Source organism: Cupressus sempervirens, chromosome 2 (assembly GCF_028749045.1).
Source record: "Cupressus sempervirens isolate cs-2001-9-10 chromosome 2, ASM2874904v1, whole genome shotgun sequence".
NCBI classification, from domain to species: domain Eukaryota; kingdom Viridiplantae; phylum Streptophyta; class Pinopsida; order Cupressales; family Cupressaceae; genus Cupressus; species Cupressus sempervirens.
The window spans coordinates 560,191,040-560,202,411 of record NC_143119.1 but is presented as its reverse complement, the minus strand read 5'-3'; positions in this window follow the sequence as shown (position 1 = coordinate 560,202,411).

Below are 11,372 nucleotides of genomic sequence, written 5' to 3'. Positions count from 1 at the left end.
CATTCACTTGTGACGCGACGCAGAATCCAAGGGCTAGACGCGAGCTCGCCCTTGAAAGGCCACTTTCCAAGGCATCCCCTGATGACACATTGGAACGACAACCGCTGTCAAACCATTTCCCAATGTTGTGCCGATCGAGTTGGCACAGAGCCGCTAGACGAGGGCTCCCGTTTTAGATCGAGTTTTAAAATCACCAAGAAGACGTGGTGAGGGCTGGCAACCGCTGCCAAACCTTTTTCCGAAATTGCGCCAGCTGAGTGACTAGAAAACATGCTTTACGCGATAGGCATGCAAAAATTTTTGCTAGAGCGCCAAGCACCCACCTCATGGCCAGAGACAAGGGCTCGCCATTAGATCAACTTCAAAATCGCTGAACAGACGTGCTGTAGAATGGCAACCACTGCCAAGTCTCTTTCGTAGTTGCGTCGGTCGAGTGATCGAAGAAGGTGATCTAAGAGAGGGTCCAAGCGTAGGCATTCGTTGGGGGATTCGCACCGATGGCATAAATTTATGCAATACCCGAGCAACACTGGACGGAGGTGCTAGACGAGGGCTCCCGTTTTAGGTCGAGTTTTAAAACCACCGAGTAGACGCGGTGAGGGCTGGCAACCGCTGCCAAACCTTTTTCCGAAATTGCGCCATCTGAGTGACAAGAAAACATGATCTAAAGGAGAGTCTAGGAATAGCACCCTCGAGGGTGGGCTTCATGCCCCTCTAATTGATTCAACGTCGGCATCCACCGTTTCAAAATCTGACATATCCATCCGCCCTGACAGCGGCGTTGAATCAATGAGGGGGGCATGGGAGAGGCTCGTGGCAACCACCTCTCCCGTTGTAGCCGCGATAGGCACGCAAAAAAATTTTCTAGAGCGCCAAGCACCCACCTCATGGCTAGAGACAAGGGCTTGCCATTAGATCAACTTCGAAATCGCTGAACAGACGTGCTGTAGAATGGCAACCGCTACCAAGTCTCTTCCGTAGTTGCGTCGATCGAGTGATCGAAGAAGGTGATCTAAGAGAGGGTCCAAGCGTAGGCATTCATTGGGGGATTCGCGCCGATGGCATAAATTTATGCAATACCCGAGCAACACCGGACGGAGGTGCTAGACGAGGGCTCCCATTTTAGATCGAGTTTTAAAATCACCAAGTAGACGCAGTGAGGGCTGGCAACCGCTGCCAAACCTTTTTCCGAAATTGCGCCAGCTGAGTGACAAGAAAACATGATCTAAAGGAGAGTCCAGGAATAGCACCCTCGAGGGTGGGCTTCATGCCCCTCTAATTGATTCAACGTCGGCGTCCACTGTTTCAAAATCTGACATATCCATCCGCCCTGACAGCGGTGTTGAATCAATGAGCTGGGCACGGGAGAGGCTCGTGGCAACCACCTCCCCCATTGTAGCCATGATAGGCTCTCAAAAAATATTGCTAGAGCGCCAAGTACCCACCTCATGGCTATCGACAAGGGCTTGCCATTAGATCAACTTCGAAATCGCAGAACGGACGCGGTGTAGAATGGCAACCGCTGCCAAGTCTCTTCCATAATTGCGTCAGTCTAGTGATTGAAGAAGGTGATCTAAGAGAGGGTCCAAGCATGTAGGCATTCGTTGGGGGATTCGCGCCGATGGAAAAAATTTGTGCAATACACGAGCAACACCGGACGGAGGTGCAAGACGAGGGCTCCCATTTTAGATCGAGTTTTAAAATCACCGAGTAGACGCGGCGAGGGGCTGGCAACCGCTGCCAAAACTTTTTCCGAAATTGCGCCAGCTGAGTGACAAGAATACATGATCTAAAGGAGAGTCCAGGAATAGCACCCTCGAGGGTGGGCTTCATGCCCCTCTAATTGATTCAACGTTGGCGTCCATCGTTTCAAAATCTGACATTTCCATCCACCCTGACAGCGGCGTTGAATCAATGAGGGGGGGCACGGGAGAGGCTCGCGGCAACCACCTCTCCCGTTGTAGCTGCGATAGGCACGCAAAAAAATTTGCTGGAGCGCCAAGCACCCACCTCATGGCTAGAGACAAGGGCTCGCCATTAGATCACCTTCGAAATCGCTGAACAGACGCGGTGTAGAATGGCAACCGCTGCCAAGTCTCTTCCGTAGTTGCGTCGGTCGAGTGATCGAAGAAGGTGATCTAAGAGAGGGTCCAAGCGTAGGCATTCATTGGGGGATTCGCGCTGATGGCATAAATTTATGCAATACCCGAGCAACACCGGACGGAGGTGCTAGACGAGGGCTCCCGTTTTAGATCGAGTTTTAAAATCACCGAGTAGACGCGGTGAGGGCTGGCAACCGCTGCCAAACCTTTTTCCGAAATTGCGCCTACTGAGTGACAAGAAAACATGATCTAAAGGAGAGTCCAGGAATAGCACCCTCAACGGTGGGCTTCATGCCCCTCTAATTGATTCAACGTCGGCATCCACCGTTTCAAAATTTGACATATCCATCCGCCCTGACAGCGGCGTTGACTCAATGAGGGGGGCACGGGAGAGGCTCGCGGCAACCACCTCTCCCCTTGTAGCCATGATAGGCACGCAAAAAATTTTGCTAGAGCGCCAAGCACCCACCTCATGGCTAGAGACAAGGGCTCGCCATTAGATCAACTTCGAAATCGTTGAACAGACGCACTGTAGAATGGCAACTGCTGCCAAGTCTCTTCCGTAGTTGCGTCGGTGGAGTGATCGAAGAAGGTGATCTAAGAGAGGGTCCAAGCGTAGGCATTCGTTGGGGGATTCGCGCTGATGGCATAAATTTATGCAATACCTGAGCAACACCGAACAGAGGTGCTAGACGAGGGCTCCTGTTTTAGATCAAGTTTTAAAATCACCGAGTAGACGCGGTGAGGGCTGGCAACCGCTGCCAAACCTTTTTCCGAAATTGCGCCTACTGAGTGACAAGAAAACATGATCTAAAGGAGAGTCCAGGAATAGCACCCTCGAGGGGGGCACGGGAGAGGCTCGCAGCAACCACCTCTCCCATTGTAGCCGCGATAGGCACGCAAAAAATTTTGCTATAGCACCAAGCACCCACCTCATGGCTAGAGACAAGGGCTCGCCATTAGATCAACTTCAAAATCGCTGAACAGACGCGCTGTAGAATAGCAACCGCTGCCAAGTCTCTTCCATAGTTGCGTCGGTCGAGTGATCGAAGAAGGTGATCTAAGAGAGGGTCCAAGCGTAGGCATTCATTGGGGGATTCACGCCGATGGCATAATTTTATGCAATACCGGAGCAACACCGGATAGAGGTGCTAGACGAGGGCTCCCATTTTAGATCGAGTTTTAAAATCACCAAGTAGACGCGGTGAGGGATGGCAACCGCTGCCAAACCTTTTTCCGAAATTGCGCCAGCTGAGTGACAAGAAAACATGATCTAAAGGAGAGTCGAGGAATAGCACATCCGGGGTGGGCTTCATGCCCCTCTAATTGATTCAACGTCGGCATCCACCGTTTCAAAATCTGACATATCCATCCCCCTTGACACCGGCGTTGAATCAATGAGGGGGGCACAGGAGAGGCTCGCGGCAACCACCTCTCCTATATAAGCTATTAGTGCGAGGCTCGCTCTACATTAGAAATTAGTGAACACAACGAAATTTGCCTTAAAAATCCAAATCCTTTAAAATTCCTACCAAACAGCCATTCACGACCCAATTTTTTATGAGGTCGGCAGAGGAGCAAAAGATCGTCATCGGTTAGGAGATGTGAGTTCATGGAGCCGAGGGACTGAAATGGTCATCGAGCTCATCCGATCAACTAGATGAATTTCACCTTGAAGGGGCCCAATCCAAAAGTTCCAGAGGTCATCTCCTGGAACTCTCGAGAACAAGGCCCATCTTACATGCAAACTTTGCTACTGCACAAACATAGGTTGCAATTAAAGAGAAATTGCGAGGCTGTCACAATGGCCCGAGGCCAATGGCTCTGACTAAGTCAATTTTCTCTTGCAATGACCATGCCGCCATTCACAAAGAGATCTCCACATTCACTTGTGATGCAATGCACAATCCAAGGTCTAGACACGAGACCGCCCTTGAAAGAAAGACCACTTTCCATGACATCCCCCGATGACACATTGGAACGTCAACCGCTGTCGAACCACTCCCAATATTGTGCCGATCGAGTTGGCACAGAGGCGACCTTAGGGAGCTCCCGCGTAGCAATCGGGGTGTGCTTTCGTGCCCATCTCTCACAAAAACCAATGTTAGCTGTGGACAAATTTGGAATCCAAGGCCTCGCATCCATCGATATCGTCGGCACTGGGTCTATATATTCAAAGGCCACGGAGAGGTTCCGATAAGAGAAGCTCCCCTGCTCGCTCGCACAAACATATCCCAAATTCTAGACACAAGCTCCTGCCCTTAGCATCGCTCTCTAGATCACCGCAATGACACATTGGAACGACAACCGCTGTCGAACAACTCCCAAAATTGTGGCAATGGAGTGAGAAAGAAGAGCAACTTTGGGGAGCCGCGCATAGCAAATGGGCTATGCTACTGCTTCATTCCGCTCTTATATAGATCCCAAATCGTTGATTTTGTTTGGAATCCGAGGCTGCATTCGTCCTTGCTCAAACAAGCAATGGCTCTTCTAATCGAATGGCCATGGGGAGCTTCCGATAACAAAGGCTCCCTTGTCACTCGTGATGCGCAGGCCAACTGCTAGACGACGGGTCGCCCTTCAGATCGCTGCCCAGGCAACCACCACAACGGCACCATTGGAACGACAACCGCTGCGAAACCGTTATGAAAATTTTGTGCCAAAGAAGTTGTTGCATAGAGAACGACTCTGGGGAGAGAGCCCTCGCATAGCAAAATCGGGATGGCTTCACGGCCCTCCCAATAGAAACGATGCTGGTGCCAATATTCCAAAAATCCGAATAACATGTCTTTCGCGAACACCAGCACTGATTTCTATTGGGGAGGGTTGCCGAGAAATTTTGTTATCAAAGCTCCCATTGTAAGCCGCGATAGGCACACAAAAAATTGCTAGAGCCCCAAGCACCCACCTCATGGCTAGACAAGGGCTCGCCATTAGTAGATCAACTTCGAAATCGCTGAACAGACGCGCTGTGGAATGGCAACCACTACCAAGCCTCTTCCGTAATTGCGTCGGTTGAGTGATCGAAGAAGGTGATCTAAGAGAGAGTCCAAGGCTAGGGATTCATTGGGTGATTCGCGCCGATAGCAAAAAATTATGCAATACCCGAGCAACACCGGACGGAGGTGCTAGACGAGGGCTCCCGTTTTAGATCGAGTTTTAAAACCACCAAGTAGACGCGGTGAGGGCTGGCAACCGCTGCCAAACCGTTTTCCGAAATTGCACCAGCTGAGTGACAAGAAAACATGATCTAAAGGAGAGTCAAGGAATAGCACCCTCGAGGGTGGGCTTCATGCCCCTCTAATTGATTCAACGTCGGCGTCCACCGTCAAAATCTGACATATCCATCCACCCTAACAGCGGCATTGAATCAATGAGGGGGGCATGGGAGAGGCTTGCGGCAACCACCTCTCCCCTTGTGGCCGCGATAGGCATGCAAAAAATTTTGCTAGAGTGCCAAGCACCCACCTCATGGCTAGAGACAAGGGCTCGCCATTAGATCAACTTCGAAATCACTGAACAGACGCGCTGTAGAATGGCAACCGCTGCCAAGTCTCTTCCGTAGTTGCGTCGGTCGAGTGCTCGAAGAAGGTGATCTAAGAGAGGGTCCAAGCGTAGGCATTCGTTGGGATATTCGTGCCGATGGCATAAACTTATGCAATACCCAAGCAACACCGGACAGAGGTGCTAGATGAGGGCTCCTGTTTTAGATCGAGTTCTAAAATCACCAAGTAGACGCGGTGAGGGCTGGCAACTGCTGATAAACCTTTTTCTGAAATTGCGCCGGCTGACTGACAAGAAAACATGATCTGAAGGAGAGTCCAAGAATAGCACCCTCGAGGGTGGGCTTCATGCCCCTCTAATTGATTCAACGTTGACGTCCACCATTTCAAAATCTGACATATCCATCTTCCCTAACAGCGGCGTTGAATCAATGAGGGGGGCATGGGAGAGGCTCGTGGCAACCACCTCTCCCCTTGTAGCTGCGATAGGCACACAAAAAATTTTGCTAGAGCGCCAAGCACCCACCTCATGGCTAGAGACAAGGGCTCGCCATTAGATCAACTTCGAAATCGCTGAACAGACGCGCTGTAGAATGGCAACCGCTGCCAAGTCTCTTCCGTAGTTGCGTCGGTCGAGTGATCGAAGAAGTTGATCTAAGAGAGGGTCCAAGCATGTAGGCATTTGTTGGGGGATTCGCGCCGATGGCATAAATTTATGCAATACCCGAGCAACACCGTACGGAGGTGCTAGACGAGGGTTCCCGTTTTAGATCGAGTTTTAAAATCACCAAGTAGACGCGGTGAGGGCTGGCAACCGCTGCCAAACCTTTTTCCGAAATTGCGCCAGCTGAGTGACAAGAAAACATGATCTAAAGGAGAGTCCAGGAATAGCACCCTCGAGGGTGGGCTTCATGCCCCTCTAATTGATTCAACGTCGGCGTCCACCATTTCAAAATCTGACATATCCATCCACCCTGACAGCAGCGTTGAATCAATGAGGGGAGCACGGGAGAGGCTCGCGGAAACCACCTCTCCTGTTGTAGCCGCGATAGGCATGCAAAAAATTTTGCTAGAGCGCCAATCACCCACCTCATGGCTAGAGACAAGGGCTCACCATTAGATCAACTTCGAAATCGCTGAACAGACGCGCTGTAGAATGGCAACCGCTGCCAAGTCTCTTCCGTAGTTGCGTCGGTCGAGTGATCGAAGAAGGTGATCTAAGAGAGGGTCCAAGTGTAGGCATTCGTTGGGGGATTCGCGTCGATGGCATAAATTTATGCAATACCCGAGCAACACTGGACGGAGGTGCTAGACGAGGGCTCCCATTTTAGATTGAGTTTTAAAATCACCAAATAGACGCGGTGAGGGCTGGCAACCACTGCCAAACCTTTTTCCGAAATTGCGCCAGCTGAGTGACAAGAAAACGTGATCTAAAGGAGAGTCCAGGAATAGCACCCTCGAGGGTGGGCTTCATGCCCCTCTAATTGATTCAACGTCGGCATCCACCGTTTCACAATCTAACATATCCATCCACCCTGACAGCGGCGTTGAATCAATGAGGGGGGCACGGGAGAGGCTCGCGGCAACCACCTCTCCTGTTGTAGCCGCGATAGGCAGGCAAAAAAATTTTCTAGAGTGCCAAGCACCCACCTCATGGCTAGAGACAAGGGCTCGCCATTAGATCAACTTTGAAATCACTGAACAGACGCGGTGTAGAATGGCAACCGCTGCCAAGTCTCTTCCGTAGTTGCGTCGGTCGAGTGATCGACGAAGGTGATCTAAGAGAGGGTCCAAGCGTAGGCATTCGTTGGGGGATTCGCGCCGTTGGCATAATTTTTTGCAATACCCGAGCAACACCGGACGGAGGTGCTAGGCGAGGGCTCCCATTTTAGATCGAGTTTTAAAATCACCGAGTAGACGCGGTGAGGGATGGCAACCGCTGCCAAACCTTTTTCCGAAATTGCGCCAGCTGAGTGAGAAGAAAACATGATCTAAAGGAGAGTCGAGGAATAGCACATCCAAGGTGGGCTTCATGCCCCTCTAATTGATTCAACGTCGGCGTCCACCATTTCAAAATCCAACATATCCATCTGCCTTGACACCGGTGTTGAATCAATGAGAGGGGCACGGGAGAGGCTCGCGGAAACCACCTCTCCTATATAAGCTATTAGTGCGAGGCTCGCTCTACATTAGAAATTAGCGAACACACCGACATCCACCTTAAAAATCCAAATCCTTTAAAATTCCTACCAAACAGCCATTCACGACCCAATTTTTTATGAGGTCGGCAGAGGAGCAAAAGATTGTCATCGGTTACGAGATGTGAGTTCATGGAGCCAAGGGACTGAAATGGTCATCGAGCTCATGCGATCAACTGGATGAATTTCACCTTGAAGGGGCCCAATCCAAAAGTTCCGAAGGTCATCTCCTGGAACTCTCAAGAACAAGGCCCATCTTACATGCAAACTCTGCTACTGCGCAAACATAGGTTGCAATTAAAGAGAAATTGCGAGGCCGTCACAATGGCCCGAGGCTAATGGCTCCAACTAAGTCAATTTTCTCTTGCAATCACCATGCCGCTATTCACAGAGAGATCTCCCCATTCACTTGTGACGCGACGCACAATCCAAGTGCTAGACGCGAGCTCGCCCTTGAAAGAAAGACCACTTTCCAAGACATCCCCCATTCACTTGTGACACGACGCACAACCCAAGTGCTAGACGCGAGCTCGCCCTTGAAAGAAAGACCACTTTCCAAGACATCCCCCGATGACACATTGGAACGACAACCACTGTCGAACCATTCCCAATGTTGTGCCGATCGAGTTAGCACAGAGGCAACCTTAGGGAGCTCCCGCGTAGCAATCGGGATGTGCTTTCATACCCATCTCTCACAAAAACCAATCTTAGCTATGAACAAATTTCGCCGCAATGACACCATTGGAATGACGACCGCTGTCGAACAACTCCCGCATTTGTGCCCCGATGGAGTGAGAAAGAATAGCAACTTTGGGGAGCCGCGCATCGCAAACAGGCTGCTGCTTCATTCCGCTATTATATATAGATCCGATGTCGTTGATTTCGTTTGGAATCCGAGGCTGCATTCGTCCTTGCTCACACAAGCAATGGCTCTTCTCATCGAATGGCCACGGGGAGCTTCCGATCACAAAGGCTCCCTTGTCACTCGTGACGCGCAGCCCAATTGCTTTCCGAAATTGCGCCAGCTGAGTGACAAGAAGACATGATCTAAAGGAGAGTCGAGGAATAGCACCTCGAGGGTGGGCTTCATGCCCCTCCAATTGATTCAACGTCGGCGTCCACCGTTTCAAAATCTGACATTTCCATCTGCCTTGACACCGCCATTGAATCAATGAGAGGGGCACGGGAGAGGTTCGCGGCAACAACCTCTCCTATATAAGCTATTAGTGCGAGGCTTGCTCTGCATTAGAAATTAGCGAACACGCTGACATTCGCCATAAAAATCCAAATCATTGAAAATTCTGACCAAACAGCCATCCACGACCCAATTTATTATGAGGTCGTCTAAGGAGCAAAAGATTGTCATCGGTTAGGAGATGTGAATTCATGGAGCCAAGGGGGACTAAAATGGTCATCGAGCTCATCCGATCAACTGGATGAATTTCACCTTGAAGGGGCCCAATCCAAAAGTTTCGGAGGTCATCTCCTGGAACTCTCAAGAACAAGGACCATCTTACTTGCAAACTCTACTACTGCGCAAACATAGGTTGCAATTAAAGAGAAATTGCCAAGCCATCATAGTGGCCCGAGGCCAATGCTCCGACTAAGTCAATTTTCTCTTGCAATCACCATGCCACCGTTCACAGAGAGATCTCCCCATTCACTTGCGACGCAACGCACAATCCAAGTGATAGACGCGAGCTCACCCTTGAAAGGCCAGCCCACTTTCCGAGACATCCCCCGATGACACATTGGAACGACAACCGCTGTCGAACCATTCCCAATGTTGTGCCGATCGAGTTGGCACAGAGGCGACCTTAGGGAGCTCCCGCGTAGCAATCGGGATGTGCTTTCGTACCCATCTCTCACAAAAACCAATCTTAGCTGTGAACAAATTTAGAATCCATGGCTCGTATCCATCGATATCGTCAGCACTGGGTCTATATATTCAAAGGCCACGGAGAGGTTCCGATAAGAGAAGCTCCCCTGCTCGCTCGCACAAACATCCCAAATGCTAGACACAAGCTCCCGCCCTTAGCATTGCTCTCCAGATCGCCGCAATGACACATTGGAATGACAACCACTGTCGAACAACTCCCGAATTTGTGCCGATGGAGTGAGAAAGACGAGCAACTTTGGGGAGCCGCGCATGGCAAATGGGCTGCTGCTTCATTCCGCTCTTATATATAGATCCGATGTCGTTGATTTCCTTTGGAATCCGAGGCTGCATTCATCCTTGCTCACACAAGCAATGGCTCTTCTCATCGAATGGTCATGGGGAGCTTCCGATTACAAAGGCTCCCTTGTCACCCGTGATGCGCAGCCCAACTGCTAGACGACGGCTCGCCCTTCAGATCGCTGCCCAGGCAACCACCACAACGGTACCATTGGAACGACAACCGCTGCCGAACCATTCCGAAATTTTTTTGCCAAAGAATTTGTTGCAAAGAGAACGACTCTGGGGAGAGAGCCCTCGCATAGCAAAATCGGGATGGCTTCACGGCAGCTGGATGGGATTTGAATTCATGGAGCCAAGGGAGTGAAATGGTCATCGAGCTCATCCGATCAACTGGATGAATTTCACCTTGAAGGGGCCCAATCCAAAAGTTCTGGAGGTCATCTCCTGGAACTATCAAGAACAAAGGCCAATCTTACATGCAAACTCTGCTACTGCGCAAACATAGCTTGCAATTATAGAGAAATTGCAAGGCCGTCACAATGGCCCGAGGCCAATGCTCCGACTACTAAATCAATTTTCTCTTGCAATCACCATGCCGCCGTTCACAGAGAGATCTCCCCATTCACTTGTGACGACGCACAATCCAAGTGCTAGACGCGATCTCGCCCTTGAAAGGCCATGTTCCAAGACATCCCGATGACACATTGGAACGACAACCGCTGTCGAACCATTCCCAATGTTGTGCCGATCGAGTTGGCACAGAGGCGATCTTAGGGAGCTCCCGCGAATCGATCGGGAAGTGCTTTCGTACCCATCTCTCACAAAAACCAATGTTAACTGAACAATTTTAGAATCCAAGGCTCGTATCCATCAATATCGTCGGCACTGGGTCTATATTCAAAGGCCACAGAGAGGTTCCGATAAGAGAAGCTCCCCTGCTCTCTTGCACAAACATCCCCAAATGCTAGGCGCAAGCTCCGGCCATTAGCATCGCTCTCTAGATCACCGCAATGACACATTGGAATGACAACCGCTGTCGAACAACTCTCAAATTTGTGTCGATGGAGTGAGAAAGAAGAGCCAGATTGGGTCGACGAAAATGGCTAAGCCAGATCGGGTCGGCCAGCATGGCTCGGCCACCATTTTTTGCCGAGAGCTTTCGATATTAAAGCTCCCATGTAGCAGCGATAAGTACACCATGACAAAATTGCTACAGCGCCGAGCACCCATAGAAAATTGCCATTATACCAAGTGCTAGACAAGGGCTCACGTTTAGATCAAGTTTTAAAATCACCAAAAAGACAAGCCATGGATCGGAAACCGTTGCCTCACCTTTTCCAAAATTGAGTCATCGGAAAACATGATCTAAAGGAGAGCCGAGGAAAAGCAC